Source organism: Lutjanus erythropterus, chromosome 18 (genome assembly GCF_056507025.1).
Source record: "Lutjanus erythropterus isolate fLutEry1 chromosome 18, fLutEry1.hap2, whole genome shotgun sequence".
Classification (NCBI taxonomy): domain Eukaryota; kingdom Metazoa; phylum Chordata; class Actinopteri; order Lutjaniformes; family Lutjanidae; genus Lutjanus; species Lutjanus erythropterus.
In genome coordinates, this window is record NC_139334.1 from 11,631,228 (window position 1) to 11,646,091 (window position 14,864).

General features: G+C 39.4%; 1 long non-coding RNA gene across 1 annotated transcript in view; it reads left to right on the forward strand.

The window, feature by feature from the left end:
• The first annotated feature begins 8,048 nt into the window (after positions 1-8,048).
• Positions 8,049-14,864, forward strand: part of LOC146310708 (uncharacterized) — a 126,671-nt gene continuing 119,855 nt past the window's right edge. The window contains exon 1 of the long non-coding RNA XR_014772270.1: positions 8,049-8,179. This is a non-coding gene — a long non-coding RNA (uncharacterized LOC146310708). The remainder of the gene's footprint in view (positions 8,180-14,864) is intronic.

Here is a 14,864-nt window from a genome sequence, read left to right on the forward strand (position 1 = left end):
TATGTTGGGGACGGAGGAGCCTTTTCAGGCTGTGCTCGCCCGTGTTTATCTCACTGAAAATGAGAGATTAAGCCAAAACATATCAATCAGAGGACCACTGTGATGGATAGTGAGTGATTATTCTTGATTCAGCCATTCTCTCCGGTGCCTCAGTACAGTATGTGGTCATGCAACCTTGAGAGACTTAACCCTCCCTACACTAGCCTATGATGAATGGTTACACTGATAGCAGCGCTCATCAGTAAGCCCAGTAGAATGCTGCAGGGATGGCGTATTTTTGTTTTTTTGTTGGCCAACCCAGAGGGTGCCAGCGCTCTGGTTCCCTCCACAAAAATCCAACAGGATTTTTCCATTGGATTTTTTTGGATCATTGTAGAAAATGAGCTCTGTGTCGAACCCAGAAGTTTATGATACGGACACGATTTGTGTCGGTATCAAATGACACCACTTTTATGATTTTTGAGGTGTAAATGAAATAAAAATGAAATAAAAAGCTAATGGTAGGCTATAAATGAACTACACCACCGTTGTGTGGATCAGCATCACCAAGGTATCACCAAGATACCGTTTTCCATAGACATTTGCTGGCCTAGCTTGACTGGCTTGACTGGCCAATGAAAAAGCCCCATAAGTGACTAATGTTTGTCATGATGATGTTAAACGTCAGCGACGACCACTGTAGTCTCATTTAGCCACTTGTTAACAACTGCTTTTAAAAGAGATACAAAAGCCTTCCAAAAAATCCATTGACTTCAAGACAAAGGAACCCAAAGTGCTAATATACTAAGTGATATCTGGGTTTTAGGACTCATTCCTGCAGCACTCTATTCTTCTCCAAATGGCCTTGGACTGGATGCTGTCTATACACTGTAAAACACAGAGGCAGATGAGATAGCACCAGTCCACTGGCCTCTTGTACAGTACTTTTTCAAGCGCTACCAAGCCTCGGCTCTATGCATTCCAATACATTTACTGCAAGAACCTCAATACTCACTTAAGGGCAGCAACACAGTTTGGCCTCTTTTGTCCCCTGTTCTTTTTTTTTTTTTTTTTTTTTTTTTAAATAGACAAATTAGCAAATGATCCAGTGTCTCAAACAAAGACTCAAGAATTGTTAGCCTCCTGTGCAGTGATACAGTGAATAAAGGCAAATGATCGTGACATTGTTTAGAAAATCAATCATGATATCAGCTCTTTGTGGCTGCCAGAATGTGCTCGTCATGAATCAAACAGCTGACACAGAGAGAACAAAGATGATCGGTGAAAATGATTGTTATGAAAAACAAACTGGCTTTGTTGTATTTTGGTATGTTTGTTTCTATATCTATGACAAATATGACTTTGTTTTTTTTTTTTTATTATTTTACAAAGATGTTCTCTCTCAGGCCCTCTCTGAAGATGCTGCATGAGATTTTTTAATCATTTTTAAGAATGATTTCTACTCCATTTTTACCATTCTAATTTTTTACAATAAGCTTCAGTTTTCACTAATGTGGGGTTAGGCTCATAAATTAAATAACTATTACCAAACCAAGACCTTTTTCCAAGAAATTATTCTATGTAAGGTCATATTTCATATCAAAACCCATATTTTCGAATATCTTTGTTTTTGTATAGGATTTTCAAACCCTGTGTACAAATGTATGATATGGCAGCTTGTGTTTTACTTTTACAGTACCTGTGAATAAAATGGTTCTTCTTACTGATGATTCAGAGTTGAATGTTTTTCCTCCGTTTACATATTCTATATTCATGGGCTTGTTAGTTTGCACATCACTGCGGCAAACAAGGAAATGTTGAATGCAGCTACAACAGCAGGTAGTAAGAGAAATCGCAAGACTGCATCAAGGGGAAAACTACATGTTATTTCAGTTGTTTACAGCTGTGTCTCTAAGTCTCCAATCTTCCTAGGAAATGCATACAGTATCAGTGTAGCTTGCTTACTTTTGCACACCTTAATGTTCCATCTTTTTGTAATTTATAGATCTAATTTTAAGATTTCCATTAAATTAGCTTTTTATAAAATGATACAATGACCTATGGGTGGCCTATATATAGATAGAAAGTCTAAAAATATATATATTTTCATTTCATTTTGTCACACAAAATAAAAAAAGAGTTGCGTAAACACCCATAGCAATGTTTCTGATTCTGAATTAACTGTTGGCTATGAATGTTACTGAAGTGACATACCTAAGACATAGGAGTAATAGGGCTACATTAAGTACATTTTGAGTACTTAAATTTTTTACATAAGTAGACCTCTGTTACGTTTCTGAAATATTACTCAATTGGATAGCGTCAGTGGCCACAAATATGCAGATGAAAGACCTGGATATTAATTCAAACTGTAGGCCTCAGTCTGTGTTTGGTGTGGGCAGAGGATGCGGTGTACCACACACGTGATGGAGGAGGCGAGGACAATGGTGGCTCTGTAGAGCTGAGTAGAGTCTTTGGGGAGATGTTCATCTCCCGGAGCAGTCTGAGGAAGAACATCCGCATGTCTTCCATTTCAGGTCGCTGGTGATGGTGGCACCCAGAAACATTAATTCTCTGACTGATGACTGAAAACTGCTGTGTGCCTGCCCTGCACAATGCAATGTGTAAACAATCATTTAAACTGAACTTTTCCAAGAAAGACATAACAGTGGGTGCCGACAATAAGTTCATTATTTTGTTACAGCTTCACACCACACAAAAAAATAGGCTACATCAGTACTGGTTTATGTTACCATGATATAATTTCATTTCACGGCCTAAAGGTGCATTTGTAGCACTTTGAAAAAATCAAATTAAGTGATTGTCCATTACTCTGGGTTACAATGATAGCTGGAACCAGAATGCATGTTGACATGAAAGGGGTAGTTAGTATTGTTTGAAGTGGGGCTCTATGAAGGACTTATTAGGGGTGTGCCATATTGTCTTGTCCCAACACATTGTTATAAATGTTTTCATGATTAAAAAATCTTATTGTGGTAAGGGCAATATTACGATTTAGGAGTTGGTTTCAAAAAGGGGAGCGACTTCAGTAGTGTGTAAGTGGTTTGGTTACAAAAGATCCAATGTACAACAAACAGCATTAATATGTAAGTAGTGCAGACTGTGAATGTGAAAGGGGGCAATACAACAACCTGAAGAGGCCTTCACATGATAAGAAATTTGTGTCCTTTAAAGTCTTCCTTTAAAGATGGTCTTTTGTTTAAAAAACATATATCTCACAAACAAATTTAGATTTTGCGGATGATGGCTGCTCCTTGTGGGAGAACATAGTTGTCTCTGCTAACTTGAATCAACAGAAGCCAATTGGCAAAACTGTTAAAATGCTGAGTTTGGTATATGGGAAATGAGATAAAAAGAGAGAACGTGCAAGTCCAGAGTGATTAATTACTCTCTGTATCAGGAGGGCTCTCTGCTCAGTGTGATACATGAAGTCCTGTTGGGTGTTATACTGTAGACGTGAGAATGTGTTCAGCTAGAAACTGAACCCTGCTGAGCAATAACATCTTGCCTCCTCCCAGTTAATTCTGTTTTGATCAAAAGCATAAGAGGTTAATTTGGCCGACTGAAAAGACCAGCTGGTCAGTGTGTTTCAAATCAAATTCTTTGGGTGAGTTTTGGTCTCGGTCTCAGTGGTTCTTGGTGTTCTTTGACACTTTGTGAAGACAGTCCAAGTCAGAGTTAACTGTACAGAAGAATCTGCACCAAAAACAGAAGTCCGTAGATGATGTGTAGGCCAGTACGTCTCTGCAGCACAGCGATATTTAATTTAAAATGGTGTTCTGACATGCATTTTTCCATTAAGAAATATTGTACCCCCTGCAATTTAAAAACTAGACCAGTAGACCATATTGAAATTTTGCTAAACTTTTGATTAGTTGTTCTACCCTAACTAGAGCTGCAACAATAAATTGATTATGTTATGATTAGGGGTGTGACGATTCACTCATGCATCTGATGCATTGGACTTTAATGTGTTAGACACATCGCTTCAGATGGCCTGTATCGGTAAAAAGTAATCAGCAATGAAACTTATAATAAACTAGTTGCAGCCCTGGCTCTTATGGATGTGCTGCTTGGTTCTAACTCTCACTTGAAATGATGACTTTACAGACATTATGAACACTGTTGTCATCTTTCTTCATGAAATGACGCCACGATTTGGACTGTTCCTTGTTATCCACCACGACTCCTTCTTGTTGGAAGTTTACAGCAAGACGCATGAGTCTGAAGTTCCTGTTTTGCAATGCACAACTGTCATTGATTAAAGGAACTGATAAGCTCGGAGGCATATGATTCTGATGGATCCGACAAGTTGCAACCGGTTCTCAGCGGTTCTGCTTCTCAATTCCCCTCGCTAAGAACTGAATTAAATCAAATGTGTCACTATACGTGAGTCTGACAAATAAAATGCAGGGAATTTTATCCTTTTTAATTAGTATTCAGTTAATCTTCAGCCTGTAGTGATTTGGCAGACAGTAAAAGCCTTTTGACAAATCACTCAAGAGCCTGTCAGCTCAGACTGTACCTCGTTGCTCTTAGGAAGTTGCTGTCTGAGTGGAAACAGTTGGCCTGGGCTGCTGCAGACGTCTGATGGCTGTTGAGGCTGTGCTGAGCACAGTCAGCCCCCATGTATCCCAGCCCACTTTGCCTCGGGGCTCCCATCATTAGCAGGGAGTTGGGTGTTGTATGAGAATAGCAATGAGTTCACTGAAAAGTCAGGAGCCCCCCACTCTTCTCTCTTTCACCCCAACCCAGCACTGACCCTGTGTTGGAACTCTACTCACTCCTCTCTGAAAGAATTTTTTACCTCAGTCAACTCCAAGTCTCAGTCCATTTGATATCTTTCCCTTCAAGTCTTATGTTTTTATTTCCATTATTGTCTGTTCAAATTGGTCAAAGTGAGTCAGAGCATTTTGTAAATGAGATTTTTGCCCCTTTGACACTTTAAAGAAGTTAAATCCTACAAATCTCTAAAAGAAAATGACACTTTGATTTTCTTTTAATTCCTTTCGTTTTGTGATGCATCATTTTAGATGACCTCATGTCTTCAGTCAGACTGAATGTTCATATTAAAGTAGAACAGTCTTTTTGAACCTACACCCCCCCCCCCCCCCCCCTGCCCCTCTTAGACTGCATGCATCTGCCCAGAACATTGTTAGTGGTAGTAGTTGCTCAGTTTTTGGATTTACAGCTCTGCAGTCCCACAGATTGGTCTGACTAAACCAAGCTCACTCTTTGAAGAAGACCCATAAACCTGACCAAATGCTGCCACTTATTCACAGTAATTAAAACAAGCTGGCGTGGAGAAAAGTCCTTAAATTATAAAGGGCTATAGGCAAGATGTAAGCCACACACACAGTCTTTCTGCCTGCATAGTCGTGCTTCAGGGGGGTCGTAACCATTGACATCTCCATCCTCAAAACAGATTGCGTGTGTGGGGAGTTTTGCACCAAGACTGGAGCCTTTAAGGGAAGTAGACCTGAAGGCTTTTCTCTCATATGTACTGTAAATTCAGGATGGGTGGCTATAGAAGTTCAACAACATGCCTCTGAGCTCAGATAACACTGCAGGCAGTAAATCAAACCAACGCAATCCATAATGTGAATGTGAATTAATTAGCCTCTTGAAATGATCTATCACTGACAATTTAACCCTGTTTACTGTGGTAATATAACAAGCACTAGGGGCAAGAGTGGCTAGGGAACTCGCTGTCATTGCCATTAATAAGGTCTAATAATGAAGGGCGAGGGTTCCTAATAACTTTTTCAGCTCAAGACCCAAAGAGAAATTTGGAGTCTCCCCAGAATCCAAACTTACAAAAGTAAATCATGAATTCACTCCTGTGTTGAATGTCGGTAAAGGGTTGAGAGCTGCTTTTTGTCTCATTCACTGCTGGTAGCAACTTGAGGAAATGCAGCATGCATTTTACTTTGCCAGTTGGTGACAAATTTTTGGGTCCTGATGTATGGCTAATAATTTAGTATACCGGTACTGACTGTAATGGGAATCATCTCCCTTGTTATTACCATCACTGAACACCCCAAGTCCTCATCCAGCCTATCTGGTCCGGGCAGTAATGAGGAGCAGGATGTGGGTCATGAGTTCAAACAGCCTGTTGTGTTTTGACCTACAAGCTGGCAAGGTAATGAGTGTCTAGGTGATGAAAATGTAAACATACACAGACAGCCAGCCTCAGTGTTGTCTGACAGTGAGATAGCGGTGCCATGTGTAGTCTAAAAGTGCTGGTGGAGGAAGAAGTAACAGGAGAGTTGGATGTTTTATGTTTTTGTCAAGATGAAGCATTACATTTTTAATTCTTATGTCATTCTTATTTCACAGGACTTGCTCAGAACTGACTACTGAATATGATTTTAAATGCTAGTTATTCATGCAACAGTCACTGGTTTATCATGTTTGGTCAATACATGGTGCACTGACCTTGTCAGAGAGTGATGAGGAGAACTACTTTCTCTTTCTCCATGTGCTGACCTTGTTGTATCTGTGGTCTTGTGGTCCCTTGGTTCAGGTTGCTTGTAGATAACCACTGATTTACATAAAGGCTTTGTTTAGAAACACTGTTTTAAAATGCTTTTAGAATACTGATGTGAGCAGTTAATGAGCAATGAATATTCATGATTTTAAAAAAGCTGTTCTACACAATTGAGCATAAAAAATAGACAGTAAAGTCCTTGATTACATTAATTGTTAGTTAGGTTGCAGTACACTACAGTCAGGTTAATGACTTGGAGCTCTCCTATGCAGGTATTTAGTTTTTTTTTTTTAAGGTTTCATCTCCTTTAAAGATCAGAAAATTGCACTCAGGAGATCACTGGCCATAAAGAAAATTAATTAATCCCATAGAAGAAGCTAAATAATTTAAAAAAGGGAAAAAGTGCTCACTAAAATATTGCTGTTAATTGCATAGTGAAAGTGAACAGCCAGCCATTCCATCAGGTTGTGTTCTCTTAACAGATGGGCAGGCGTGATGAAAAAGACCCTTTTAATTAGTCTGTCTGAAGACGTTTCTTCATAACCGACAGCTCCCTCTACGTTTAAGTTTCAGTGGCCACGAGGCAGGCTCTTAGCTGGCTCACAGCAGCAGTAGCCATCTGGTGGACAGCAACACCCGGGCTACAGGGTGGCTCCCCACTCCACTGAGCCGACACGTAGCCCAAGGACACGAGGAAAAGGCTTGCACTGATGGGTCTTTGCGCTGTGTAATCTGGTACCGTTGTTTTCTGTGTGGGGATCAGGGGTCAAACTAACAAACTGCACCAAGATATGTAATATTATCAGACAGAATGTGATACAATTTAAGTGCAATTAATTGTATTGACAGGTGTTAAATAGGGATGCACAGATACCACTTTTTTCAGACCAAGTACTGACATTTGGGTACTTGCCGATACTGAGTACCAATACGAGCACTTAATAATGCCATTAAAATTCTTACAATAACTTTTAAAACATGTTTTATTTTCATTAGATGCTTACTTTCCAAATCCAACAAATTGCTGTTGTGGTTTCATGCTACAAGTGCAACCATATTTCAGTATAATAATTTCACAACATTATTACGGACTTGCAGAATTAATTTCACTATCATAAATGGTGTGATATATAATAATTATTTCATTATCATTTACAGCATTTTATCTAGTATTTTAATCACACATTTATATGTGTTGTATTTAAGTTTCTTCCTCACGTCCCTCTTGTCTAACAGCTAATTAGTTCCTACCTGTCATTGTTTAGGGGGGACAGGTATGAGTGTGGTACCATGTGTGCAACAGTTTTGTTGACCCCACTGTGAACCTCAAAGAGTGAAGTTGGGTGTACTGTGCTGTCAGGCCTTGTTTTGTTTTTTTTATGAAGAATAAGTACACAAAGAGAAGTTGTAGCAGCTTATTACGAAGAAATGGGGTACAGACTGGTGGCGACGGTGTTTTTTTATTCGTCTTCGGATTAATTTGCAGAGGCATCAACTAGTTTACACCCGGCAGGACTGATTGGACAGCGGCTGGCTGTGGCCTACAAGTGGATTCTGCATTTATTTCAGTTTTACATGGACTTAAATGGAATTATACGGACAGTTTCCAAAGTCACTGCGGTAATTAATGGATGATGTTGAGGACAGCGAGTCCCTCGCTCATGATGACGACGCGTCCAAAAAAAGAGGGTAAGCATCAGCAAACACTTTGAACTCTGCATCATGGCGGTTCTTTACGTTTACACTTTTCGTGACGTGGTATCGGAGTAGTTTTATGAGTACAGTAGGAGTACGTGAAGACAGTATTGGACCGATACCTGCTGCTGGTATCGGTATCGGTGCGTCCTTAGTGTTAAGTATGTATCAAGTAGCATATTACTGCAATCATTCATATTTAAATGTAATCCTGACTGAAAGATGGACATTTATCATGCAGTTTTTCAAAACCCTAAGTATAATATTCCCTCTTGAGGTATTTTCTAATTGGCTCTCAGTGACCCTCTATAAAAACATATACTTCATGTAATTTGACAGCATATAGTTTCAGAAAGATTACATTTACATTTGCATTTTGAAGCATCTTCTCTCTGCTGAGTTGACTTCATATTCAGTTCACTATTTTCTTACTTTCTGTCCCTTCTCAGTTGGTACATCAGTAATGCAACATTGCAATAATAATAATAATAATGCAAGTACAATTTCTGAATCACAGAAGCTGCAACTTTTTGATAAAGGTAAAACCGCATTATAATGAAGTCCAGAGATGCCCTGGCCAACAAATCTTGTTCTCTTGAGCATGTCTATTTGGTTCAGTCCTAATCAATAAAATGACTAAAATTAAATTATAAGAGCTTCCATCCTTTCCCAGCTGAACTATGACTCTTTAAATGCAGAGGATAATGTGGTTTCAGGTCTCTGTTACAGTTACTGATAAGAGGTGCTGGTGCTGGTCAGGATTGTAGCCCAGTTGAGAAGTAACCATGATGTACATATTACATTTAGGGGTGGAAATCTGTTTGTTCTATTTTCTCATTTTCAAAAGTAGAAATGAAAGGTCTTGCAATATAATATATATGTTTTTTATGTTTAAGCCTTTTGTATTTTTCTCACTGCTAACCTCACTTATTGTGATATAATTTGTATTGCATTCACATTCTGCATGTTTTTACAGTGACTGAAAAAATTAATTAAACTGTCATAGTCCAGCCTCTGGGTTAATCCACCAATCAGACAAAGCCTTGCTCTGCCCATCATGCTTTCATCTGCCCCTCACTCACACCTTTTGATTATGTGTGCTGTTTTCATTTACACATGTAGATGATGATGATTATAGCTGTGGGGTGTTTTTTTTTTAATCCTTCCTTGTTGCAGCAGTGAGGGGCCCCTTCATTGTCAACACTGAGATACAGTGCATTGTCTCATCAGACAGTTTGAGACGCACCACGGTGGTGACAGCCCAAACACTGTCTTTGTGTTCCTTCTCTGTCTCCCAGATTAGAGCTTGATTGGTGCAGGTTGCTGACAGGAGGCTGTCAGTAGTTGTGATGTCTGAAGTGGAATATGTGCGAGTGAAGAGGTTAATTACACAACATTTAAGACCCTTCTTTGCCTCGCCATTCATACTGTAGCCAATCACATCCAAGATGCTCGCTAATCAAAAGTGGGCTGGCAGCTCTGTGCCGTGGCAACAGTTGCTGTGATGGCGGCTCGTCTGGCAGGGAGCTCACGTCCTGCTGTTTGCCTATTTGAGTTGGTTGGCAGGCTGGTACAATCCCCCCTCTTTTTTACTGCTATTCATTCATCGCCAAAAGAAGGTGGGGAATAAATGTGTTCTCTGAATTACTGATGGACTGGATCATTCTTACTTGTTTCTGGTTTGTGCTTCATTAAAGCTGACAATCATGTTAAAATAGAAACCATTTGTCTGCTATTCAAGGAAACAATAGAGGAGAATATTAAGTATTTTTTTATTCCAACGCCATAGAAAGAGCTACATCAGGTATATTTTCATCTTCTCCACATGTTTAGTGTGTTCCAAACATACTGGATATTTTTGAACTGTTTAATGTTAAATTAATAATTAACTAATTCATACATTCATTATTTTTTTTAGTTTATGTAATTTGATTCTGATTTAACTTCTTGACTGTTTGATATTGTTTGCTGGTTTGCTACTGCCTTTCAAAAAGTAGAAACAGGTTAAGCGCACAGAGGTTCAGTTTCACTTTAAGTGACAAACTTTAAAGACGAACACGGCCACAATGACATATGGCATTCTCGACTGCCCCCTCACATGTGCTAACAAGAAGACCCTCGTCCAGTGCTCCAGTCGTATGGCCGCCATCGGTCACTTCATGTCAACAAAGTCGTCACTTGTTCGCCTGAACTCACAACTCCAGCTTTCATCTAGTCCTCTTTAAAGTATGACCTCTCTGACCTGTCAGAGACAGGCATATCCACTCTCGCACGCCCTGCAGGACCTCTCACCACTGCGGTAATGAGTAGGACTGCTGACAGGCAGTATGGGCTTTTGGAGGAGAGTGACAAAGATTATGAGCGAACTAGGAGGAAACTTGGATTTGTGCAATCGTGTCCATGTGTTATCTGTCTGAATTAGTACACTAAAATCCTGCTCTAAAGTCATGAATGTTCTAGTGTGTGTGTGAAGATCTCTGCAGATATCAAAAGATTCATGGATGACTTTTATTCTACAGGAGGACCCTGCTAATTATTTTCTTTTATGATTATATTTCTCTGTGGAGCCCCGTATGATTCCCACAGGTATTAAAATCACAGAGACTTGTAACCAGCCTCCTCTTTATGATTGGTGTAGTAGAATGTGTGATTCTGTTTGGTTAGCTGTCATATAGGGGAAATCATTTTTACAACTAAAGTGCATGTTTTTTTATTGTGTACTGTGGTTAAAGAAAGCAATTTGACTTTAGTCCTTGTTGTTACAGTAATGAAAGTGGATGGAGGAACGAACACAAAATAATGTCCTTGACAACGCTCAGCTGCCTTCTTTTCCAAGTGAAGCAACAAGACATTGTTCAAAATAGCAGCAGTGAGATTATTCCTGGTGCCAATTTCCCCAAGGTAATGTTCATTGTGTTTTTTTTTGTATATATGTTGTTCCATAGCAACTGAGATGAAATGGTTATTGATTTGCTCAGGAGCAAATTAGGCCTCACCCTGGAGTATCTGTGCAATTCACTGTGCACCGCCTCTGCTGGGCTATGAACAGCCTTCAACAGATATTTCTTCCTCCTCTTTAATTACCACTGGTTACCTGAATGGCATGGCACACACAGAGAGCTGCCCTCGTAATTAGCTGTCAGCTGTTTTAAGGCACAGCTCATTGATTAGGTCATGATCGCTAATAGGACGTGAAATCCTGCTGCCTTCTCTATTGATATAGACAAGAATGAATGGTGGTTTTAAATTGAAGCCTCACCTCAGAGTTAAATAGGCTATTTTAATAGGCAAATGTGTAATAACAGTGTTTTACAATCATCTGAATCTGAATTATAATTACTGACTGGACACTGTCAGTGACTGTAACAAATCTGGGGAAGCCATGAATTAATGAGAGATTTGCTTACCATGCTGATTTTGAATATGGAGTTATACAATTATTCCTGTTTGGCCAGTCTGTTGCCATGAGATGCAATCTGGTGATGTCCTCCCAGTTGGCTGATGGAAGCCTTTCAGGCTTAATATTGTGACTTATTGTCGAAATGCTTGCAACTTGCAAACTGCAATGTAAATCCATCAGTCTGGCTTTGCATTTTGGAGGGATGTGTTGTGACTGGTTCAAGAAGATGGTTCAGGTTCTAAGTACTACAACCATGTGAGTATTGGATCTCACATGTGTCATGTCTAGTCTTTGTAATTTCAAAGTATTACAGCTCATCACTTTCAGTTTTTACTATTTACAGAAAAGCAAATGTTATAAAAAGAGCAAGCAAGGCACGTTGTCGATGAAAAGACGCCGACAGCTGCTGGAGCACAGGTGTGGTGCCAGTTGAGAACACAAATGAGTGACTGCATATGTGTATTTGATCACGGGTGTGGGTCAGATCATGGGACTTGTATTAACAGTTACAAGCAGGTCTGAATTTGACTTGGAGATAATTGCAGGCAGTGGGTTTGAACTGGACCCATGCATGACTCTGCCGGAGTCTTTTATTAAACTACAGTAGTGCTGGTTTTTCAGATTTATTTTTATTCTAGTTTTCAACTATACTCATCATTAAAAAATAAACGCCACTAGATTTCTGTATCTTTAAAAATGAATAGCAAAAATTAGGAGTCATAAATATTGTCCACTGTCACAATCTGTAATTTGTAAGCTAATAGCCACTATGTGAGGTTAAAGTTTGGCAGATGCACATTAAATATCCAGATCTCAGCATGCTATTTCTTTGTTCATTCGTGATCATTGATCTTCTCTCTGGGAATGTGACTAGTCTGGATGAACAGGTGGGCCAGTGCCTACAGGCATGTGAACTCGAGGCCTCCGCAGCTCCACCATCCAGACTTTGTGCTCGGGAGACTTTTGGCGGACGTGTGGCAGTCCCTCCTCCTCCTTCAATCTCCACAGCTCCCCTAACACAGTTGTTCATGAATATGGATGGCAGGCAAGGCTCCCTGGCATCATTAACGTGCCACAAGCCCATATAAATCACATCACCATAAAACCTCCAAATGCTCTGACGAAGAATGTAACACGATAACAACCGGCAGAAGTCAAGAAGACAAACAATTCTTGAGAAGGGAAACACTGGGTTCTTGGTTAGTAGCTTGTTTGGAGATTTGATTGGGTCCTATATTACACTGCAGTTGTGTAGTAGTGTTAACAGCCTCAAACATCTCATATGACATGGCTGGATGCAGTTACATGCACAGACAGTTTATCTTGGCTGAGATGTTGACAGGCACTCGTGCACAGCTGCCATAGATGTAGTAGACTCTCCCTTCTCAGCATGGGGAAGAAAAGCTCTGACATCGTTTCACTGTGAGAAATGAGGGCACATGCTAAACTCACCGTGCCCAGTTTTGTGAAAGTACTGTAACCCATGGATTGCAGGGTTTGCCCAGAGATGATGATATGATGGCCAAAGTCTACAGTGCTACAAAGGACTGAACCAAGAGTGCATGGCTGTTTTCTAAATTTTTAGTTCCCAAACTACAAATTTGTGTGTATTGGTTATAACAAGGGCTGTAACTAATAATTATATTCATTATTGATTAATCTATGGAGTATTTTCTTGATAAATCGATAAGTTGTTTGATCCATAAATGAATCACTGTTTTCACAAGCCCAAAGTGACGTCCTCAAATGTCTCCTTTTGTCCGCAATCCACATTTCAGAAGCTGAAATAAGAGATTTTTTTACACATATATTTTTACACACAGTGCATCACATTGTCATAATAAGTTTGTTACAATATTTAGTTTTTTTTAAATTTCTTCCCTCCCTCCTGTCTCATCACTGATAAACTCTGAGCCATCAATGTAGATGAATCAATAATTCATTCATCATTAGTAATGAATAACGTACACATACCCATGTATAGAAATGCATACATACATGCTTCTTTATCAGCTGGATTGAAAATTTTTTATTGAAAAAAATAAAAACAACAACAAAAAAAACCCCCACACCAAACAAAGAAGCAAAAAAGGGCGTGCGGGTGGGGTGGGTACAGTCACTAAGAAGTCAGTCCCATATTTTATGACAGATATGGCTTTTTGTTTGATTGTTTTTGTAAGCCTTTCAGTCGCTATGCAACAAGACAGCTCATTGATCTAAAGGTGTAAAGGTGGACAATGAACAGTCTTCCAATACCTTGCAATAAGAAGCTTCGCATGTATAAGACATTGGTTAATTAACTTAGTTTCATGAGTTCTCAGAGCTAATGCTCTGGGAATAAAACCAAGGATACAGGTGTCTGGGTACAAAGGGATTTCTTTGTGGATGATCATGGAAATTATATTAATTATTCCTTTCCAAAAGTCTTATATGTACAAATACAATGAAATAGGGTCCCCCTTTCTGTTCTGCATTTCATACAACTGTCTGGGATATTGGGATTAATTTATTGACTTTTTCAGGGGATATGTATGTTCTCATAAGCCAGTTACATTGAGTAAATTTAAATCTAGTAATAGATAACATTTGTGCCTGAGAACATGCCTTTTCTCATTCCTGCTGTGTGGATCTGAGGATCCTCCATCCATGCCATTCTTTTATAATTTGAGGATTCTGCAGCAGATGTTTTACATTAACTGCGGTGCCCAAAGTACCTGCAAATTTTAGTCCAATTAACTAATTTTCAAGGAAGAAAACATTAGGATCAGGCAAACTAGTCAGCTGTCATATGAAAAAGCAACAGCCGTTTTTACGCATCATTTTTGTGCACAGCAATGTTACTTTAAGTTACTGCACTTGTGCAGGTACCCAAGCAGGTACTTTTTGGGGGGTTAAATGATGCCTGTAGAACTTATTTAGATTCTGGTCCCTGCAGTGGAAACGCGTTTTTTTTTGTGGAAAATGGCTAAAACAATTAATCGATTAGTGATTAAGTAATCATTGCAGCTCTAGAACTCATTTTAAAGATATTACTTTAAAAGAAAAAAGCCTCTTTCTCTCTCTTTGTGTGGAAAGAATGGCGGGATAAAAGCAAACTACATGTAAATGGTACAATCAGCAGCTGGACTCTGCACTGAGGGCATTTTGACAATCTGTTGGCAGCCAGCCTCAGCCCTTCTCATCCTCTCTGACAAAACCATACACAGCCATGAAACACACACAAATGCTTGGTGCGTATTGTTGCCCGTTAAAAGACCTTCAAACCATCTGTAGTGCTCT